Here is a 24,735-nt window from a genome sequence, read left to right as displayed (position 1 = left end):
AGCAGCTGCAGAATCACCCCTATCTACAGTTCAACTGTATGCTCGGCGAGGTGTCGTGTATAATACATTTTTGGTAAATTGTACTGTAGTGTTCTTTTCCCGTATTTATTGTTGAATTTAGGGAGAGCTAGTCCATCATCACTAGAGAACCGAGTTTTATATACATGCTCTAATTTATTTCTATATTCAGATAGAGGCGCATGCTGAGAAACCAGCTTGGACCATAATAAAGCTCTAACGGATAAAATATTTATAGATTTATACAATAATGATATTGGAATATCATGTCGCTGACAGTACAATTTCTGTTGGAATGATGCGAAGTGATCTCATATTTTACTCTTAAAAAAAGGAAGTTGATAAACAATAAACGAATTTTTACTTCCCATAAATATTTACATAAAATGAAATATTTTAAATTGTTATATATTCGTCAACATTCATACGATGGCGTATAATTAAATAAGACACTTACAAGCATGTAAAAGAAGGCATTAAAATTCATGTATTCTTTGCATCTTTTTTTCACATAAATATTTCACGTGATGTTCGATTGATTTTTTTTAAACTGTCGAGGGAGTTGCGGAATTAAAAAAAAGATGAGCATTTTGAAAGGAAGTAAAACGATTATTTATTATACGTCAATACATGGATACAGTATAATTTATATAACAAAAAGTACATTTTACAATAAAAAGAAATGCTAATAATACGCTCTGTAAGAAAAAAAACATGGAAAAGTTTATTTCACTTTGATTTTAAGTTTAAAAATTACAACTGTCCTGACTCTGCCACCTGTATTTCTTTAGTCGTTGTACCAGGCGTAGTTCCAAAAGACTCAATCTTCTTCAAGACGTCCATGCCTTCGACAACTTCTCCGAAAACAACGTGCTTATTGTCCAACCAGTTCGTAGTTGTAGTCGTGATGAAGAACTGCGATCCGTTGCTGTTGGGTCCAGCGTTCGCCATGGCGACCGTACCCGGTCCAGTATGTCCGAGAGTGAAATTTTCATCTTCGAATCTATCCCCGTAGATGGACCTTCCTCCTGTGCCGTCGTAGTGAGTGAAGTCTCCTCCTTGGCACATAAAGTTGGGTATCACTCGATGGAAAGGTGATCCTTTGTACCCGAAGCCCTTTTCTCCCGTGCAAAGGGCTCGGAAATTCTCCGCAGTTCTTGGCACTACGTCAGCTCGCAACTCCATCACGATTCTTCCAATCGCTTCACCATCAGCTGTCATGTCGAAAAATACCCGCGGCAAGGTCTTGTTGGCACATCGTCGAATTAAATTTAATCCAAACATAATATTATACCTATCAAAAGTTGGCTGGCAGCAATAACGGCTCCAAGCTCTTAAATAATAAAAAAACAGACCGTGAATGAATTTGTTTTGATTGCGTTGTCATTTTTCATAAAATTGAAATAGAATAGATCCAAGGCACCTACTTAAACACACAGTTTAGTAAAGTTCTTACTTGTGCTTCTTAATATCACATACTACGAATACCGATAAAAATATATGAAATGGATTTAGAATAATTGTAATTTAAAAATCAATACGGATATTGTAGAAATATGTTTTCATGCATAAATGTAAAAAAGATATTTAATAAAAATACGTTGCTAGAAAAATGCGTCATGTTTGGCCTTGGCTGTTGTGACGTCAGGTTTCGTGATATTGTTCTAAACAAATTTCAATGACCAGGAACAAATAAACATGCATCGTGGCGTATTAGAGGCGTGGCCAATAGAATGACTGTTTTTGCGGGAATTCAAAATTACAAATTTAAAAGTATGTTTATGCTACTAATAATTGGCAAATATTTTTTATTTTACTGGACGGTACTTCAATGACCTTTATTACTCTAAAAATGTTTTTTTTTAATCCCTATTAACTGTGTTTTTTTTTTTCGAATCTGGATGTTATAAACTACATATGTATGGTGAACGGTGATAGCGGGGTGGTCCGCTGTCGTTCGAGTGAATATAAAAATATTTGAGCGAGTGGCCGTGGATCGCCTTGCTGTCGCTTCTTGCAGTGCTGATTGCGGGTGCGATACCCTACCGATACCACACCATACAAATACAACTTGCATCTATGTTACGGGTACGGGTTTACCTACATAGATAGATGCAACAAAAAGCTAACATGGTGAAATATACAAAGTATATTGTACTCTGATATTTGGGATTATAAATAAAAATATTTTTTTAGTTTACATATTGTATTTATATTATTTTTGACATGTAAATGTGATTATTATTATTATTAAATGTTCTTAGTTTGCTGCGGTATTTAACAATCAACTATATTTATAAGTCGAGACGTGAGGTAATATCATACAAGGTAAAAATAGTAAAGACAACTATGTTAAAATTGATGAAGTAAACAAACGGACACAAAATGTCAAACACTGTCTAGATGGAACGGAAGGTTTGTTGATGTATTTCAATAGTCCGGCTTCTCTTGAATACTTTTTATGTGGTTACTTCTTCAATAGCAAAAACGGAGAAGTTCCTTCACAAGGCCACAGCTGACTATCCTGCCAGATCCTCACACCATAGTTAAAAGAAACATAAAGTTTTCAGTTAATATAAGCCTTGTGCATAATAAGCAAGGCAAAAAATAAGCAACTCCTGTTTTAAAAAAAACATATTTATATAATAAAGTTCGTGTTTACAGCTAGGTATATTTTTGAATGACTGTCATAAAGCACGAAACAATTATTTGTTTGTCGATCCAAAAAACCCAACATTATTTCTTATGTAACACCATTTATTCTCAACTGTGTGTTTACTTTTTTTAGAAATTAAATGAATGGCTATGTGCGTTCTTATGATTTTCTAAAATATTTAAATTTTATTAACATTTTTAACAGGTTACAAATTACTCACTATTAAAAGATGCAAATCAAGTTGGGGTAGAGTGGAGTTCGAACCTCGGGCCTCTGATCCGCGAGTCCGCAACGCTAGCCACTGGACGACACAGCCAGAATAATCAACATACTTCTCGCGCCCCGCAGTTTCAGATTCTCAGGCCAGAAGTAATTCTTAATACTATCGAGGCCATCGCTTCATGGGGCTTGAGACTTGTCCTGCAGCACCGACCTGAAATGAGCAGCTATTAGTGCGGCGTTCTCCGTCCGCCATTGCGCACGTCTTTTGTCTTGAGACGCAGTCGAGCGTCGGCCATTTCGCTGGAATTCCAAATAATTCAAACGGACCGTTTCCCATTGGTCGAAGAGTACAACAATTACATTTTGACAGGAGCGCAGCGTTCGGTAACGCTCGTTCTGTGATCGGTTCTGACATTTTCGTGACCTTTTCGTTAGCCGAAATTGTTTGGTCGGCGTAACAGTGACTCGTTTCAATTACGGTTAAATAATTTGGTGTTTCTTGACGTTTTTGTGATAAAGTTGGCGATTGCGAAACCATTTGGAATAACTTTGTCACGGTGAGTTTTGTTTGAGTCCTTTAACTTTTGTTTTGTTTATGTCTTCAAGGACTAAAACTTGTTTTTGCTCTAAGGACGTATTTATATATGTATTCGCTGTGTATCCACGTAGAGATTAGCAAATATTTGCTCAAATCAAGAGAGTCTTTTCCCCCACGTCTCGTTTTCAAGTATAATTAATTTGATTGACTTAGTTTAACTACATTTTTTAATCGTCATAATCATCAAATCCTTCTCCACACTTGATGGTGCATAGGGCGCTGCATTAGTAAACTAAATGCAGAAGATCTCGAGCATATGTAAAAGAAAGGTACGGTGATCTGTGTCCAGGCAGATGGAGAATACAGATCAGTCCCCGAATCGTATTTTCGACTCGATGTCTGCTCTTACGTAAAAATCCTGAATAAGAAAACTAAGAGGAGATAAATCCGCTTCATTGTGTAGTGGTTGTTGCATTCGCCTACCATTATTGAGGTCTTGGATTCGATTCTTAGCAGAATGGACGTAAAATATTGATTTTCAACCCTGTTAAAACTAAGGTGTTTAGGACTTTACCTCACCTTACCCCCATGTAACAGATTACCAATGCAGTGTCCTATACACCGCTCAATGAAAGGGGAATGATGATGATATTGGTCAGTCTTACGCTTCAGGTGCCAGTCCAGAGACTATGAAATATTCAAGTGTAATTTTTTTTTTACCATTTTTTTTTAATAAAAACCGAGTTACTATAACATTATTATAATATCTAATTTGGTAACAAGAATGATAAGAAAAATTAAATGACAATTAAAATACGGTCAATCCAACAAGCAAGCAAATTTTAGCTCTGGAATATTATAATGTAGGTATATAATATTTGTTATATTCTTTATAATTTTAAAAAATAACCAAAACATTAACATAATTATTTTGGAAAAGAAGACAAGATTTGACTGCCACAAAATTATCCGTCCACAGTTTGTTGGAGTAATACTACCAAAAAGTTTTACAAATTATTAGGAATGGTATTACAACATTAAAAAACTCAATCTTTACAAAACTCAGCTCTTAAATTAATTAACAAATCAGCTAGAATTGATAAGGAAGAGGTACCCGAACTCTTTAAGAAGCAAGGGTGCCTGTCCGTAAAGGCTATTCTATGGCTCAAATTTGTTACTAGATATCGATTCGATAGTAACTACCGAAAAGGCATATATATACATACACATAATACAAGGCTAGCACAACGTGAAGGCTTGTCAGTACCGAGGTTTGTAAACAAGTATGGCCAAAGAACATTTCATTGTACAATTACTAAAATTTTTAATAAGATTCTTAAGCAGATCTTAAAAGAAAATGTTGACAAAACTTTTTTAGAAAAATTATTAAAATTACTAACATGTAACAAGGCTTTCTATTGATTATTATTTTATGTTAACAGTCATCTATTTATTTTTTTATTGATAAATTTAGTTTTAAAAATACGTATGCTCTTAGTACTTAGTAATGTTTATATTACTTTTTTAGTTTATATAATTGCTCTAACGTTTTTCTTTGTAAAGGAAAAATAAGAAACCTGCTGACAAGCCGGTTTCGCGGTTTAGTGGGCTTCATTATTTTTCCTTATGTATTTTCTGTTCGTGTTAACCTTCTTAAATAAAAATAAATACGAAAAAAAAATGTTTTCGTTTTTTGACAGTAAGTAAAATACAAAAATCACGTTATTGTAACTCGGTTTTTAATATACTAAATTGTCAAATTTTGTTATTTTTATAAGATTCTGTTTCTGTGTTGGTTTACCGATATTATTTTGCAGTGTATCCTCGTGTAAAAAATATGATATTACATTTTTGAGCTTTGGAATTTAAAAACCAGTGGTTGCATTTTACTAAAGTAAAAACGCGGATGAAACAACGCACTCATCGTAGAACGATAGTAAAACCGAAATTGTTGGTAAATCAAACTATAGTAAAACTCAATCATAGTTTTTCGGCTATCATAGAGATCAAAAACCCGCATGTCAAAATCACTTCGATGGGTCACTCCCTTGCGACGTAAAAAAAAACCACGAACAAATTTACAAACACACTTTCGCATTGATATTACACTTAGACTTATTTTTAGAAAGCCGGGTAAAAACAAAATGTCCGCCTTGTTTTATTTAACAATCTTACAGACGGTAAAATAATTTAATTCTTAATAATACCATACGTGAATTCACTACATATACATAATATGTTGTTCCACCCTATTTCCTTTTAATTCCAGTAGTATTTTGACACTTAAAAACGACACAACTCGGCGTAATTGAATTTAAATAGGCAGTTGCGTACTTAACTACGTCTACAGAGTAACTAATGGCCAAAACGTAAAATTATTAATTTATTAGTAGTTTTGTCGGCTTCATTTTGATGTGCATCGGCGGTTTCTAGACTATTGTAATTCTATGCAAAAACTCTTAAAACACTAATGCCCGTATGCAGAGACAAAACTTAAGGTGAGGAAAGTACATTCTAATCTCAAATGCAAAGAATAACCCGAAGGTGAAGACAATAGAACGTACTTTCCTCACCTTAAGGTTTGTCTCTGCATATGGGTATAAGTTTTATCTGCTGCCTTCGGACGAACGGCATACAAATATGTTTTTTTTTAAAAAAAAATCAAAACGAGCTGGATATAAAAAAATATACTTTTTTTTATTTATTTAATCAATTCATTTTTGGGGTGCGGAAAACGGGGCTACGATACCTCGATTTTGCCAGCAAGCATAATCATCCTAACGCGACGTGCCGTTGAAATTTTGGCACAGTATTCGAGGATGCATCTGCAAGAAAATGTCAGAAAAACTATACAATTAAATACGTATTCATCATTCCGCTTAGCTGTCGCATATCCTCATAATGTATTGCATGTATTTAAGATGGCCATTGGCCCCCGTGAGCACTCTTTCGCCTTATTAGAATGTACAATAAACTAATATTTACATAACCATTTGAAGCCGAAATGTAATCACAATTTTAAAAAATTGGGTCATACATTTTTTACGGTCCAATCCTGTTATGGTAAACGTAATTTATATATTAATACTTCAAACTTTAAACGTGTTTTAATTTTATTAGCACGCAAAGAAACGTTAAAAATATTTCCGATACATTAACGGTATTTTATTTGTAACTATTTTTGTCGACATTATAACACATTCATGAAGTGAACGATGTACCGCTAAATAAATAAATTTTAACTCGTATGTCTGCAGGAGTACCACAAGGTTCAATTTTTGGTCCCACATTATCTTTATATATATATATATATATATATAATTCCTCTGTACGTGTGATATCACCGTACTCCTCCTCAACGGCTTAACCGATTTGTTGCACAAAAACTTAAAACCATCACGACATGCTTTTGTATGTTGGTTTGATAAGTGTCCTAGAAAAGAGGCGGGTACGTCTCGAAACCGGTAGACAAAGAAAAGTCGGTAAGGGGCTATATACAAATATTTAATAACATTTAGTAAAACCGTATTAGTTTTTTTCTGTTTTTTAAACAGCTTTATCATTTACATTACCGTCAGTCAGTTTTATACACCATTTGACGTTAAATCATCAATGTGGCCTTTGCATGAAGCAAAATGTCTGCGCATTTAGAAAATTAAAATCCTTAATTAAACACTCTTTAGGGGGTAGGGGAGATTTAGAATACCACTCCAGGAATACTTGGGACCTCAGTGTCCCGATTTTAATGGAAAGTTAACAGAGTTATTTTTGACTGTCCAGAATGAAAAACCGATATTTGTGTACGAAAATGAGTATATTTGCATGAAAATTTAAAGTATCTTCGTCGGTAATATATAATCTTAAACATGTTTAGAAGAAAAAATGTATGCATATTCTGCTTTTCATACAGAAAACTTAACTTTACTTTGTAGATAAAATTGAAGATAAATTTATTTATTTTTATATAAGCCCAGTGGGTAATTTTAAAGACATATTTTTACATAGAAAATTATTATAAAGGAAAGTAGAAAGACACAATTTTATATAGTAAACTTAGTGGAAGTGGAAGCGGGAGAAAGGTGTTTATAATTGAATTAGATTCAGTGATCGTTTGAAAGAAGACAACTTTATTTATTTATTGTGGATAACTTATATAGCGCCATTTTCGTAATAAAATACCTCAAGGGCGCTTTACATGGTGATTCTATTGTTAAGTTAATTTAATTGAAGCTTTAAATTTGTAATTTAATTAAAATAATTTATTTTGTTGTCACGTGCTACGGATTTATTCAAATGATTTAGAGAACAAGTGGGTTTTAAGTTTTTTCCGAAACATCACTTCACTTTCACAGCCTCGCACCTCTGCTGGGAGAGCATTCCATGCCATAGGGCCTGCGACCGCAAATGCGCGCTCACCAAATTTAGTGCGCTGTTTGCGTAGAGGTATAATAACTTTTCCTCTCGCCGTAGACGTAGCTGATCTAAGCGTGAGACGCCTGTCAGCTAGTTCATCTGGAATGCATAGTTCCCTTAGATATTCCGGAGCCGAGTTGTGCAGTGACTTATACATAAGCCAACAGAGTTTGTATTCGACCCTCTGTGGAAAACGTAGCCAGTGTAGTTCCCGAAGTAGTGGAGTGATATGACTGAACTTAGAGATTCCGAAAATAAGTCTCGCTGCGGCATTCAATACAGATTGTAGGCGAGTCATTTTGTTCATTGGTAGACCTGCATAGATACCATTACAATAATCGACTCTAGACACTACAAACGCATTTATTAATTGACGGGCGGCATCAACCGGCAAATTTTTGCGTATGCATTTAATTTGTCTCAGCTGGTAGAAGCATGAACTTATCGTTCTACTAATTTGAGCGTCAAGAGATAGGTCAGAATTGAGTAAAACTCCCAGTAGTTTAACGGTGGGTAAAACGGCACTCCCTACATTGGGTAGAGCCGTATCCTGGATCAAATTCTGTCGTCTGGCTGAAGCCACCCACAGTTGTTCAGTTTTTGATGGGTTTAATGTTAGTCTGTTTTCAGCCATCCAGTTTCCTATTTTCTTGATGCATCCATCAATTAAATTGACAAGCACACTTCTCTCGCCTGGTTTGCAATAAAAATAAATCTGCGTATCATCTGCATAGCAGTGCGACCACAATCCACATTCTTTGATAATGTTCTCTATATCTTTAGTGTAAAGGAGATAGAGAAGTGGTCCGAGTACTGACCCTTGAGGCACTCCTGTAGACACCCGAAAGTTGATTGAGCTTTTACCCTGGAACACGACTGCATATTCTCTTTTATTAAGATATGAACTGAACCACAAATGTGCCTGATCACGGATACCATAAGTTTTCTCCAGACGTTCAAGCAAAATATTATGGTCTACAGTATCAAATGCAGCACTCATGTCCAGAAGAGCCATCAACACCAGATTACCAGAGTCCACCGACGTTATAATGTCAGACAGTACTCTTATCACTCCCGTCTCCGTGGAATGAAAACGTCGGTATGCCGATTGCCTTACCGAAAATAAAGAATTCCGCTCGATATAGTTAACGAGCCTGTGAGAAACTATTTTTTCTAGTATTTTTGATACGATGGGAAGATTTGAAATAGGGCGAAAACTGGAAAGATCTTCCACATCTAGTTGGGATTTTTTTAAAAGTGGAGTTACATTTGCTTTTTTTATGGCTCTCGGAACAATGCTGCGCTCCATGGATGTATTAAATAAATCTGTTAAAAATGGAGCTAATACGTTAATGCATTTTTTCAAAAGCCATGTTGGCATCGGATCTAATATACATTGTTTGTTGGGTAATGCCGCAACAATTTTTTTAACCTCATTTATAGACGTTGGTTCAAATTATGCCCTGTGGTTATCGGTATGAAAGAGTAAGTTTTGTCTGAGGTTTCTAGTTGGGATATTTAATTTTATTGAGCATATCAAAGAGTGAGTTGAGAATTTTAAATAGGACTAGAATGTCGGATTTATTTCGACGGAAGACCGTCGAAATAAATCCGACATTCATCCGACTTCAAGAGAAGAATAGATATATTTAAGCTAGTTTCTAACTTATTGTACGTATACTGGTCTCTGGATAAGCCCAATCTCCAGGCTATCTTTTTTTTAAATCGACGTTGAAATGTTAACTTCCCATTGTAATCGGGGCCCTGGTTAAGAACCACCGCGGTGATTTCTATCTCACTGCATTTATTTACTCTATTACGTAGGAACGGGATGCATCTACATAGGCATCTAGTTATTTTCTTAAATATTACATCATCTTCATACATGACTAAATAACTAAGCATAAAACGTCTCATCTGGGGGCTTCCTGGTTAAGACAAGTTTTACCATAGAACCAAACGGGTCAGGCTATTACGTACTTCTTGCGATTACGTTATTTATATCTACATTAAATTAATTATCCAACCAGCTATTGAGAAATAATCGTTTTGTCATTAGCCGACTTCTCCACTTAGTCAAAAATAACGATTACCCCCAAAAATTAAATCCGAGATGAATTTAATTTGATTTCATTTTTTTTCTATTTTACTCTCACTAGACAAGCCTGTATTGAAATTAAAGTAATATTTACATTTGAAAATTAACTTCTAACATACGGTCACTGTGTGGTAACCTGATGTTACTTTTATTTTATTTATTTATTTATTTATTTTTTTATTTATTTTGTTTATTAAGAAAAACAACAGCAATACAAAAAAATATACACAACATTATAAAAAAAAACATAGAATAAAGCCAAATCAGTTTTCCACATAAATACAATTATAAAAATCCAGTTCAGTTAAATATAATTCATAGAAGTGCATGTGTGCGAGTTTTTTTTTGTGTGTGAGGATGCGTGTGTAAAAAAGTGGAGTGTGGTTTTGGTAGGTATGTGAAAATGTGTGTGATTGTATATGGGTGTGAGGGTAGGTTTAAGAACAGGGTAAGTGTGTATTTGATATGAGTGAATAGAAACAATTTAAAATTATAATGTAAAAATATATATATATTTTTTTATAACGAAACATAATTTTTTTCAAATAATAGTTTAGTAGTTAAGCTAACCTCAGGTAACCTGATATAATAACTTGTATATATTTTTTTTCTTTATCAATAAAACATTTACATGAACAAGATATTATACTTAAGTTTGTTACAACAGAGAGGGAAAACATTTTTGAGAAGAGACCATGGAAGTCTAGGCATTTACGGGGCTTTTGACCTGTCGTTGGCTGGTTTAAGTGGCCACATTACGCACTGTGTAACAATTACCATTCGGCCTATGTTTGAATATCCACATTTCCTCAACTCTTCCATCTGTTGACGTATGTGAAATAAAAGAGCTGAAACCTTTATAATGTGGGTGAGATTCATCCGGCTGAACCAATTCACCACTAGGCAACGCCTGAAAACAATTTTCCAATTTTTATACTTCTTTTACCAGTTAGTCAATTCGACATTGTTTTGAGTATGTCCAAATGCTTGATGAAAGAAAACCCACAGCTTTCTTATCATTGGTTGACTCATATATTTTTATTATAGTTTTCTCATTTTTCGTTGTCTAATATTAGCACATGTTTTTAATTTTTTGACTCCTCTTCTTCATTGAATTTTTAAATAAAATGTATACTCACACACAGGCCATGATTTTGTGGGTTTTTAAAAAATGTAATAGCATAGAATTAAGAATAGTCCAGGAGGAACGTAGAATCATATTTGAATACATCGGACTGTGTCCGAAAATCCCCCCACTTTACCCCATTTTCGCCGCGCGCATTTATGAAGTAGCCGCGTAATATTGCCAGATGGGAAAACATATAATCATAACACAAATGTGAGGTAAAAAAAAGTAAAATTTTATTGTGCACCCGGAAACATTGATTGACACTACAGAGTAGATAAGTAAAGGGTCATTTAATTAAAGTAATTGAATTAATAAACTTTGAACCTAAGATATAAAACAAATTTTATTTGACATAAAACGAATATTTTTATATAATGTCTGAAGATAATTTCGGTCGAACGTCCACTAATGTGTTGTTTTATCCGAGATCCAATTTTTCATGAGTTCTCTCATTAGATGAGCAAAGTACGGTAAAAAAATTTACCACCCTGGCAACACTAACGAAATGTCTATTTTGTTTTCTTTGACAATCTGACAGACGGAAAAATAATTCAATTTTTAAGTAATGCATTTGTTACTTACATATGCATTTGCTAATTACACATGAATTTTTTTCCCATCCTGTTTCTTAAAGGTCGTAGCAGTATTTCTACACTTTAAAACGACACAACATGGCATAGTTGAATTCAAATCGGGAGTTGCGTACTGAGCGACGTCTACAAAGAAACTAATGGGTCAAAACGTAAAACTACTATTTTAAGAGTAGTTTAGTCGCCTTCTGTTTGATGCGCGTATGCGGTTTCTGGCTATTCTTAATTCAATGTGTAATAGTATATTTGTAATGCAAATTTTGTAACTTGCGTATACGTTTTGTAAAATGCAAAGAAAAAGTTTAATAAAAATTATAATATGAACTTGTGACGTCGTTCAAAGAATGCTCAAATTTTCACCGCGCGCAAGTAAACATTTTTTGTATCCAATTTCCTGTAGGGTCGAAGTTCTTCATTCATAGTTTGAAAAAAACCGATTTGTTATGATTAAATCAAAACATTATGTAATAAAATAAAAAAACATTTATATACAAGTCATGGTTAAAATAGCTTAGTCTTCAAAGGTGTAAAAAATTATAATAATCTTCCTTATGAACTAAAATCTGTTAAAAATAATATATCAATAAATAAATTTAAAGTTAATCTAAAGAAATTTATTGAACTCGTGTAAAAACAACATTAAATTTTAATTAGTATAAATGTATTATTGTTTCATGTTTTTTCTTTTTATATTATATGTTTTTATTTTTCATTTTCATGTAATCGTATTTGAAATTATATAAACTCTTATAAATAAACAACTACAACAGTGTAAGTCACTCTCCAAGCACAATAGTTAGTCTCTTTTTTTGGAAAGTTACAGTGATAACATTTACTAAATGTGTAAAGGTAGATATGTTTAGAATTTTACAAAAACATGCACTTTTATGAAATTTATGAATAAAAAAATAATATAAAAAAATCGATTTATTTGTCGAAGTAAAATACATAGTTGATTTTTTTAAGACATTAGAAACTAGAACTTGTAATAAAAGTAAACAATGGCATGAAATGTCATGGGACATTTCCCCTTTCCTCTCTTTGTATTATTTGTTACTTGCCAACACGTACGCTTTTATTTTTTTGCTACTCATTCACAGAACTAGTTCGGTTCTTAGCTTTCTAACGTTATCTTCTATTTTCTTTCTGCAACCAATAATTATTTGAAAAAAAAAACGTGTTTTTTATAAAAAGTCGAAGTGGTAACTGAACAAAAACATTATTCTTTCTCTGAATTTTTTTTTTTTAATCTACCATTATATTTATAGCCTGTAAAAAGTAAACACACTTTCGTAAACAATAAATCGTGGTTATACAAGTAAAAGTGACCATTTGCAAAAATGACGAAATTGAGATTATTGACTTTTTGACATCGTATTAGCATAACGCTTGACTGGTAAAAATGCCAAGTCGATCCGACACTCCAAAAAAAAAAATAATTTGTAAAATATGTGACCATTTGATAAAAGGTCACAGATTTTTGACAAGTAAAACTGACCAACACATTTATTAGTAAATTTAAGATTAAAAAAATTGACCAAGTAACAGTTAGTCTATTTTACTTGTAGGTGATGTCACCAGTAAAGAGTTAATTAGAGTTAGTAGTTAGTAAGTTATTATACGTTTTGTATTTGACAGATACGGTTTTTTTTAATAAAAGTTCATTAATAAAATTTATTCTTTAGATTATTACGTAACACTTCTTAATTATTTGTTTATTTTGTATTCCTGTGTCTATTTAACCTTCATAAATATGAAAAAATGTATTATTGAAATAAAAAATTTCAAAAACATAATTTACAGTTATAAAATAAAATACTACCCCCCTCAATGAACGAAACAAAAATGATTATCTGCATAATTTCATGTCAAATTTTAGGGTTAAAATGACTTAGTTTTTTAATTTTTTTTTTATATAAATGTAATAATGTTTTTTGAAATACGTTTATACTTCACATTACAGTTAAAAGTACCGTACATATAACTTAAAATTACCAACCACCTACTTGAAAAATCTGATCTTTGAGAAGCAATTGAACTCTAGAAAAACACTAATATGGCTCCCCTGAACATTATTGATTTTGTCGCTTGATCAATTTCTTCTGTATGCCCACGATATGAGGGTACTATTTGCAAACCCGGCAAAATCAATTTTTCTTTATTTTTGCAAATCACAAAAAACTGATACAATATTTTTTTATTAAAATCAGTAAATATTTTATACGTTAGCAGTAATGACATAAGCACGATTATGTCAAAAAACAGTAGTGAATTTAAAAAATTAATTTTATATATTCCAACTTTACAATACTCAAGTATTTAAGAGGTTGCCATGTTTGCAACAAACCCGCTAATTTAGAAGTCAATTTCTTACAAATAAAGCCGTATTTTTAACTGACAATGTTATAATTATTGTAAAAAATGGATTTTAAATAAGTTTCAATTTATATCTAACTTTTTTTAGATTTTCGATTTTGCCGGGTTTGCAAGTGGTACGCTTATATATAAACTAGAAACTGAACATATTACAATTAGAAAAGTCAAAAAAAGACAATAAATTACCAGTAGGTATAGTGTACACCATATTTTTCACGTTTATTCAAACGATTTTAAGACGTTTCCATGACACTATTAGACATTTTGGTTTCGAATTAAATATCAAGCTCACGTCGAAACCCGGCTGGCGGTTAAAAAACTACTAAATATGCATCGCGCATGATTGAGCGTTTGAACATGAGTTGAGTGTTATAGTTTTAGAGTTCTCAGGGTGCTTCAGTGTGTATAAATAGGTTAATTCTTTTATTAAAGAACACCGAACCTATTTCTATAGTTACATAAAAGTAAAGTTAAACTTTAATTTGACAAATTTAACTTTAATTCCATAAATTTTCGATTCCGTTCATTTAATCTATTTACGAGTATCTACTCAGATCTAGGAGTAGAAAAGCTATGGCGGGTTCAGCTCGTATATTATAAAGGAAAGTACGTTTATTATGCTGACTGATTATGATAACAATAAACGATTTATAAAATTATTCGCGATTTTCCCGATTCCAAAAGTTTCAAAAGCAAAGAGATCAACGCGTGGTCAGAAATTAAACTTACAAACATATTTACGGAGTGTATGTATGTGCAACTTGTTCGTAATATACTATGTAATCACTCCCTCAATTATATGTAGCATGCGCGGGCCCTCCATATATTGGATGTACCCAATGCTTCCCTAATAATTTAACCTCTTAACAATTAGTTTCTATTTTTTATTTAATAAAATCAGCTATAAGTTAACTAATCCTTTAAATAACTACAAAAAATATTTTATTCTTGGTTTGTTGTTTTAATCGAAGCCATCGAAGGTTCGATGCTCATTAATAACGTCCAAAAACAAGAATTTATAACAGGGAAGTTATTAAAGAAAAAAACTTATTTTATTAATATTTGATGCATTAACTTTTTGGTCAAACATTTTATTGAATGTTTTTAAATATTTGTATGTAAACACTTGCCGACTTTTTTATGTCTACCGGTTTTTAGACGTACCCGTCTCTTCGTCAAGACACCAATTAAACCATAATGCAAAACTCACCATACACCTTCTCATGCCTTTCACACACATTTGTATGTAGGTTTAATTGGTGTCATGACGAAGAGACGGGTACGTCTCGAAACCGGTAGACATAGAAAAGTCGGTGAGTGGTTATATATAAATATTTTATAACTATTCTCATTCTGATATAGAGTCAATGCAAAATATTTCTAGTCTACAAAAACGTAAAACTAATATTTACTCAATATATATGGTCGGCATACTAAATAGTATAATCGAAGTGCCATCATTACTGGAATCAAGTAAAATTCCTTATTCAGAATCGCAGGTTGAGAAACAATGAAGTACTATTCATCGATCAGCATAGAACAAACTATGGCCTTAATTCTTCAACGATCCGTCTTTGTCGTATTGTTAACTCAAGAAAAGATGTGGACTTTTTTGGTTTAAGTTTACAACGGTTTAAACGAGCACTAAATAAATAGTCCAGATCTTGTCTCGATGTCTCTCATGTTTGTCAATGCTTCTTTTCTTCTTTTAAAATGTTTAAATGAATTGTATAAATGGACAATGTCCGTTAATAAATAAATAAATAATAACATTTAGAAAAATTAATATAATACAGACAATTAAAATGGACAAAACACATAGACGGACTCACTAAAGTAATGGCATCACTACATAGCCTCTTCTACAAAATTAAAGATTTTATATCAAGAAAGGAAAAAAATATGATGTACGAAGCCTATGTCAAAAGTAAATTGAGTTACATGATCGCCTTCTGGGGAACTGGTAACAAGACAGACATAACAAGAATACAAAGACAACAAAATAAAATTCTTAAACTAACATACAACCTACCCTACCTGACCTCTACGACTGAACTGTACAAAAAAACACACCAGTTTGACATAAACTACTTGACTAAAATTGAGACCTTAAAAATTGTGCACAAAATAACACTGGGAAACATACAAGACGACGACATAATATTAGTCAAAAATGCTGACATACATAAATATAACACCAGACAACAAAAACACTATCTTATTGAAAAAGCAAAGACAAACACAGGACAGTCAAAAATACTACATAATGGACTTAAACACTACAACGACCTACCTTACTACTTGAAAACTTTTAATGGAGACAAATTTAAAATCAATCTGAAAAAGCACATGATGACTGAACTAACTAGACTAGACGAGACATAAAATGACTAGACAATATTAAATTTCTAATGTAACCCTAACGGGTTTTTTAAAATTGTAAATAAATAAAAAAAAAAAAAGTTTTTAAGAAGAAATACAAGCATTTTCAATCACAAAAAAATTGTGGTAATATTCTTTAATTGTGCCTTCAATAATTGTTTAACAAAATTTCAGTATTTAAAATGTTTTCGTTCAAATCATTTTTTTGGAATTATGTGTTTTTTAAAAGAACAGTATGGTTGTAAATATTTCATTTCTGCAGTATGTTTTAAGCAAAATTTTAGTAATTCATATCGGCCAGTCACTGGCTAGAACACCGGCACCTGATGCGTAAGACTAATCCTTGCCTTTTATTTAACAAAAATGTCGAGATGTCCTGCAATTGGAATACAAATGCAGAGCCCTATGCATCATAATAAACTAGGTACAACATTTCCTGAAATATATTTTTTTTCTGATTTCCGACTACTTTCTTGTTTATTTTTCTGACCCAATAATACGAGCCTTACAGCCTCAAGAATTATAATGTTTAGTCAAACATTATAATTCTTGAGGCTGTTTCATTCTTAATGCCAAGGTTAAAGTTACTACTTTTATCTTTACTCATATTGATCGAAGTATTTTATTATGAATTAACATTTATCATATTATGTATGTATAATTATTATCATATATTAGTCTACCTCACGCGATTTTATGTCAAAAAAAAAGGAAAATGTAGATATACAATTTAATTTTAAAATAAACTCGTTTAATTAACTTGCGAAAACCCAAGTACCGTGTAACCCAAGTTCTACCTTGTTGCCCAAAATCCCTTAACTCTGTCAAACAAAGTCATCGAAGGTGTCGAGATTTTAATACCTAGTATTATATTATGTTACGGAAAATGGCACCTTTCAAAAAAACTGGGAGTGCGGCTAGGTATAGCAGGCGCCACATTCAGCAGTATGAAGGCTGTGTAGAGATCGGATATTTGCTCAGTGAAAACCAAATGCCACCTATATAACGCTTTCGTAACACCTCTTTGGATGTGAATCGTGGCACCTCACTAGGGCCCAAAACAGCAAAATACCAAGTTTTGAGAATAGGTGTCTCGGAAGAGTCTTGGATGTGCGGTGGTTTGACTTTGTGAGGAATGAGGTGATAAGAGAACGGACACAGCAATCTCCGGTGACCGCTGTTCTCAAGCGGAGGCGATGCGGTTGGCTTGGCCATGTACTGCGGATGCCTCCTGAGAGTTTTAACCGCGCTTGCCTACTTTACAAGGCATCAGGTTCTCGGCGTCCTGTACGTCCACCGCTGACAATTCGTCGGCAGTTTATGTCAAAACTTCGTGGATACCATATGCTCCAATTTGCCACCATATGCTCCAGTTATCTTTTTCGCACAATATCGGGGAGGCATTTGCAAGAGGGTGACAGAAAAATAATATTCAAATACATATTTGTAGGGTTCATAGTCCATAGTCGATGACACACACACGTGTTAAATTAGTTCACCTGAAGTAGAGTATTGACCGACGCGACGATGCAATGTCATCATTTTCTATCGAATCCAATACGTACGTATAATGCAACTCTTACAGTATTACACGTTAAACCAGGATCATTGTTCTGTAGTACATTCACATCGTCCCTACCATGAAGAAATGAACCACAAAGGAACGTAGTGTATAAAGAGACCACAGGACGCAGCCAAGTCAGTCATTCAGACCAGCTCGACGACGTCATTCAGTTCCAGCATGTAGTTCAATTGCAGTTACTTCAACTCCTAATCGCAGCAACTCTCGTGCAACATAATTCATTATTTATTCGCCATGTAATGAATAAACATCAAACAGCAACCTCGTGTCTTCTCTGTCAATCTCTAACTGGGGTAGGAACTCCGACATTTCAACAACCTAATCCTACATATTCGTCAAATTTCTCTGACCCGCATATCCTCAAAAGCAAAAATGACAAGTCATACTATATTTTTCATTTAAATTTGAGAAATAATAGTGGCGCAATAACCGCCGTATTGGGCGAACGATACCAATAAACGCCGTCTTTCCGCACTGAAGCGGAATAATCTGAATAATCAGTCTGAATGCACAAGAAGATGCTTGAATATGAAAGATGCAAGTTTGTATGAATAAAAAAGTACCCAGTAAGTACCGACGGCATAATTTGGTATTCGATTATACATCGCATAATTTGATTAATAAGATTTACTTTTCTTATAGTACCTACTTGCAAATTCGAATATTTTTTGTTTTGTTTAGAAATTTGACATAATTTAATAATGTTTTCTTGGTATACTGCCTTCGTAAGCAAAATGCCAGTTATTTGCAAAATTCATATTTTGAGATATGACACTTTTTAGTTTTTTGTCAACACTATGAAAATTAAAAAATAACTGCAAATAATTATAAGCAAAAACACAATATATTAATTCTTATAAAACATAAAACCTGTATGTTTCATATCCGCACTGAGTTTTTGCTTATGGATCTCTAGATACTGTGTTATTCAATACAAATTTATTTTGTTTATTAATTAACTCCTTGGTGATTTTCCAAATGCTTTAGTTTACCGTTAACCATATTGATGTGCCATATATATTTCTTTTTTTCATATTTTTTATGTTTCTAATCCTATATTTGTGGTGATATACTCACGTGTCTGTGTCATATAATTGCTCGTCCCATCTCAACACAGGACCATATTGTCTCAAATAATGTACAATAAACTTATGAATGAAAATATATAAATAAAATAAATTTATTCATACAAACTCGTATTAGGTACACATAATAATAATCACGTATCCCAAAATCTATGAGATCAATGGACCTGTGTTGAATTGGGATACAACACAATGGAAAATGGAAGCATATACATGATTAAATAATAGCAAAAATAAAAAAATTAATATAATAACATTAACCTATGAAGTAAATGGGGTCTAGAATTCCAACCGTTCATGCGCTCAGTAGCTGCAAGACTTGTAATCTAACTTCTATTTTTGTAAATAAGTTTTTTTTTCGTTTTATAATATTACTTAAACTCTAAACTTCTTAAAAAAAAAAAAAAAGTAAATAGGAGCTAGATTTTTTGATGTCCATGCGCTCTATAACTGCAGACCGTGCTGTAATCTAGCTCCTATATATCATAATTGAAGACGAGGAACTAGAATCCCAACCGTCCATGCGCTCTGTAGCTGCAAGACGTGCTGGGATTTTTATTTATTGTACAGCGCCCTTTAAGGTAATTTTGCACAAAAACGGCGCTAGATAAATTATCCAAATATATATATGACCATATGTACATATATTTCAATTAACATCTGGACAACACGTTTAATAGTACATAAATCTATGCAATATCTCGCAGCAGTCTCCTGCAATGGTCTCTTCCCTTAGACAAAATCCGGACTTGTACACACAAAATGGCGTTCGTTTTGGAAAACTTAATATGTTCATCCAGGACATTGAGCACTCTTGGGGCCACAAAAGAGAAATTCCCCTGAGAAAACGTCGTACGTGTTTTTGATTGACATATTAATACATAGACACGCCTTATAGAGTAAAATATTTTAAAAAGTAGTGACACGAAAACGTACATAGTTGCCGAGTTTGTTTATTAATAACGGCGGCCTCCGTGGTGTAGTGGTCAAGACGCTTGACTCACGCACGGGAGGTTCCGGGTTCGATTCCCGGTGAGAACACAAAAATTAAAATGTGATTTTTCTCAAGCCTGGGTGCTCTGTGATGTAATTCACCACTGTAATTAGGCCTCCTGGCCTGTTGTGGTGCAAAAAAAAAAAGTAATACCGGGGCTGCATTTAGCGATCATGCAGATGCTACCAAAAGTTTTAGGATGATCATTTTTGGCACATTAAGAAGTTTGTATTTTAATGTTAACAATCAAAATCAGTTTTTGGTGTATCCCAATCAGATTTTTTCCTCAAATTCCTTAAAATTTCGACACATGTATTTCTTTTCACTGGATTTTGAGGAATCCAAAAATAATATAAACTCATATTTGTTATATATTACAAAGTGCTGTTTTGCTTCCAACGGCAGCATTATTATGATTATTATAGATAACTTAAATAGCGCCATTTTTGCAATAAAATAACTTTAGGGCGATTTACAAAGTAATTATATGAAGAAATAAATTTAATTTCAACTTTTTGAATTAGTAATTTAATCAAAATAACTTACTTTGTCAGCATAGCGATCTAATACTTTAAGAAAGTTAGATATTGTTAATAAGTGGAACAGTAAGGTCTTTTTAACTGAAATAGGATACAGGGTTTTTATAATGCTAGTTGCTTTTTGAACTGACTGTCAACTAATAGTCTAATAAGAAAAGAGTAACTTTACTAAATGTTTGACTACAAAGTTAATGTTTTAAATATTAATGAAAGAGTAATTTTAGTTTAATAAATATTTATTTCATTTGCAAAAGCAAAATAAAAAACAATACATTTTTATAAAACGGCGTAGGTACAAATAATCCGAAGATTCTAAAAACTTAATACGAGTAAGTATAGTTTTTTACTTTATTAAAATCACTTGTGATTTGAGAATGTCTTTTTGATATATTTGCCGAAAAATAAAATAATAATTAAGAGAAATTGCATATGTAATTTTATATTTAAAAAAGGCGTAAGGTGCGATTAAACTACTGTAGATCAGATCTCGCCAGAGTCTGCTATACTGATTTCTTTAGTCGTATTCCCAGGCTGGGTGCCGAAGGAATCAATCTTCTTCAGCACGTCCATGCCTTCGACAACTTCTCCGAAGACGACGTGCTTATTGTCCAGCCAGTTCGTCTTCGTGGTGGTGATGAAGAACTGCGACCCGTTGCTGTTGGGCCCGGCGCTGGACATGGCGAGCATGCCCGCCGCGGTGTGGCCGAGCTGGAAGTTCTCATCGTCGAATTTGTCTCCGTAGATTGATTTTCCTCCTGTCCCATTGTTGTGGGTAAAATCTCCCCCTTGGACAATGAAGTTGGGGAAAACTCGGTAGAACGAGGACCCCTTATACCCGAAGCCCTTTTCCCCGGTGCACAGCGCCCGGAAGTTCTCGGATGTCTTCGGAACTACGTCTGATCTCAGTTCCATGACCAGCCTCCCGATCGGCTGTCCGTCTGCTGTCATGTCAAAATACACCCGCGGTAACCCCGATTTCTTGGCACATCGTCGTATAAAATTTAAACTGAACATTTGATTTGATAAAAATTGCCTGCTACAAACGCGGCCAGCTGTCGTAATTAACAAAACCCGAATAATTTTGTTTCAAGAGTGTTCTGTCATTATTTGAAATCGAAATGGAACGCATAAATTAAATTTGAAAATATATTTATCATAATTCAGTTCCTACACAATATAATAAATCGTTGGCCGCGTGGTATGGTGGTCAGCGCGTTTGCCTACAATGAAAGAGGTCTCGAGTTGGATTCCCGACATGATTGACATGAAATATTTTTTTTTTTAAAGTTGTTTTTACACTTGAATATTTGAACGTTGTTGAGCAGAAAACAATTTTGTAAAAATGAGAAATTTGTGTTATCGAGTGCAGTAAGGTCAATTCTTTGCTATAAACAGCCAGACCGTTTTTATGCAAAATAACTGTAATCGCCTTCTGAAAATAGTGTCGATCGGCATTTCTCAATTTGCAGAAAACACCCACAGCATTAGAAAAAACTTACAGTACTTTAAAAATCGTTAAAACTGGCGAAATACATAAAAAGGTTCTTATTTGTGATATAAAAAAAGCTAATGTATTCATTGTTTATTATTTGTCAAAGTCAAAAACATTCCAATTGTTGTGTAGATTTGATTATTCACTATTTCACAAATGTGTTATTATTTCAGTTTAACTTTTCTATGACTAGCTGCTTTCTGCATAACTAGGTTTATTTCATAGTTCCTGGACTGGCACCTGAAGCCTAAGACTGATCGTCTTACCTTCATGTAAAAATGTTCAATAAACGCTGCGATTGGTGTACCAATGCAGTGTCCTTTGCACCATTAGGAGAAGAGATCGGAATGAGGCAAGATACACGATATTTTAGGGCTAGACCGCAGAACATCAGCAGAACATTCTCGTAGTATATTTAAATAAAAAATTTGCTATTTTTTTTTTGATAATTATTATATTTTGAAAATGGAGAAACTCATTTCCGCGTGTCCGCGTCCTGTGCGGATCGTTTCGTTGATCAAATACGTTTTTTTATTTTACTAATACAAAATTAATTTTTCCATAAAATTCATCAGGATTTTTTTTTTAATCCATCTTAATGAGTAATCCTTTGAAATTTCGCCGTATGACTATAAAACCGTGTTTTCAATAAAACATTAAAATTTGACATTGAAAAATGTTATGATAGTTTTTTTATGCAAGATAAAAAACATTTGAAAAACGAACTAAAATACTTCCTTAATTATTCTGATTGAAAATTTTTTGTATTGAAATATTTAAACATTTATTTAGTAAATAACACAACTTAAAGCACCTTAGAAATAGATTTAATTTATGGAATACCAAGGTTTTTTACCACTTTTGGCCATCCACAATAAGTTTTTCTGGAGTATTATGCCGTGTGTAGTTCGTATTATTTACCGATGTTTCGGACCGCATTAGAGCGTCCGTCATCAGGGTTAATGTTATTTGTGAAATAGACGTGTAACCTCAAGAACTTAATAAGGATTTGTAACGTGTCGTAGTGATTGCTGCCTAAAGTCTATTGTATCCCACCATCGCCCAGCACGTTTTTTTTTATCCATCAGGCTTTATGAATTAAAAACCCAATGGACGCACACATAAATTTATAATGTTTTAATTTTAAAACACTGCATTTTTTGTATGTTTTGTTATTTACTTAAAGACATATTGTTGATACCTATCTTTGTTGAAATAGCTAGGTATCAAAAATGTAACCGTTTAAAGAATATATTTTTTGTAAACAAATGGTCACGATTATCTATTTAGTTTCGTTTATGTGCTATAGTACCGTAGGTGGTAATTTTTATTCGTTACATAAGGCGTTATGTAATCAAAACTACGCAACTTTATCAATTACTATCGATATTCGAAGGAAAAGCAGGCAATCGCAAATAATTATGCTGATTGCCCATTGAGTATAGAGTATAACACGTTACAACAGTAAATAGCGTGGAAAAAATAACATGTTACAGTTAACATACGAGTACATACACACTGTTATATATTAGATGTGATTTTTTTACAACAGCCACATTATTACATAAGTTCACTTTTTTATTAATTAAATGTGTTATTTAACAAGCGCAATTTGTACAATGGTTAAGCGAAAACGTTCATTTTTAAATTGTATTAAACACCGCACTAAAACACGCAAACTCTTGTGCTATAACTTTTCGTCGCTTCAGTTCGTTTTTGTCCAACAGACCAAAACACAAATCTGCAAAAATAGAGCTTTGAAATTTTTTCTACGAAATAGGCATAAATAATGACCAAAACTTAAGTCGAAATTTGTTAAAAAACCCCTTGAACAATTTTAAAAATATATTTTTATCATTTTCAAACAACTGTATTTTATTTTATGTAACTCAATTATAACTTATGACATAATACGATGGGGAGGCACTAATAAATCAATTTCAAAACCTATCGAATCTGCTCAAAAATCAATAATTAAAATAATTTTAAAAAGCCCTTCAGGTACCCCAGCATCAAGTTATTTGAGGCAATTATATATTTTTAGAATTGTAATGTTTGTTAAAGCAAATTATTCTACCAAATCTCAAAAGGAACACTCCCACACTACCAGAAGTCAAACTAGAGGATGGGTCATGGGGTCTACCACAAACTTTGGATTCGGGCAAAGAAATTTCAGGTTTCTGGGCCCCAAAATATTCCATATGTCACCTGAAACATTGCAATACCATGACCCGGATTCAATTTAATCAATTTGTGAAAAATTGTTTACTGGGTTAAGGTCGAGAAAAATCGGAAAATTTACTCAAAAACATTCTTAAATAATAAATGGTATAAATTAATATTGTAAAACTGTATAGTAAATTAATATTGTATACCTGTATAGTAAATTGACTAGTAGGTAGTAATGTTATTGTTTATTTTTGCATAAAAATGTCTGCCTTAAAACAGGTTGTACCTAGTTAGGCAGACTAGACATGATCCAGAGAAATCTATTACCTAAGTGTTTATGTAGTAGATAAAGTTATTGTTATATTTGTTAAAAAAACTATTATTATTTAAATTTTATAAATTAAGGCTTTCTCAGTTTTTAGGTACACTTGCCTTAATTTCGTTAAAAATGG

The 24,735-nt window shown here is 32.9% G+C and overlaps 1 protein-coding gene and 2 pseudogenes across 1 annotated transcript in view; 1 reads left to right on the top strand and 2 right to left on the bottom strand.

Moving 5' to 3' along the window:
- Positions 1-606: 606 nt before the first annotated feature.
- Positions 607-1,402, bottom strand: LOC148272579 (peptidyl-prolyl cis-trans isomerase pseudogene; annotated as a pseudogene).
- A 1,723-nt stretch (positions 1,403-3,125) lies between these two features.
- LOC148272577 (uncharacterized) overlaps positions 3,126-24,735 on the top strand; it is a 118,885-nt gene continuing 97,275 nt past the window's right edge. Inside the window, exon 1 of the mRNA XM_088239859.1 lies at positions 3,126-3,453. The gene's annotated coding sequence lies outside the window, so the exon portion shown is untranslated. The remainder of the gene's footprint in view (positions 3,454-24,735) is intronic.
- On the bottom strand, positions 20,885-21,700 carry LOC148272578 (peptidyl-prolyl cis-trans isomerase pseudogene; annotated as a pseudogene).

Source organism: Micrasema longulum, unplaced genomic scaffold (genome assembly GCF_059751315.1).
Source record: "Micrasema longulum isolate JH-2025_06_02 unplaced genomic scaffold, ASM5975131v1 h1tg002284l, whole genome shotgun sequence".
Lineage (NCBI taxonomy): Eukaryota > Metazoa > Arthropoda > Insecta > Trichoptera > Brachycentridae > Micrasema > Micrasema longulum.
The sequence above is the reverse complement of the archived record's forward strand: the minus strand, read 5'-3'. Positions and strand labels throughout refer to the sequence as shown.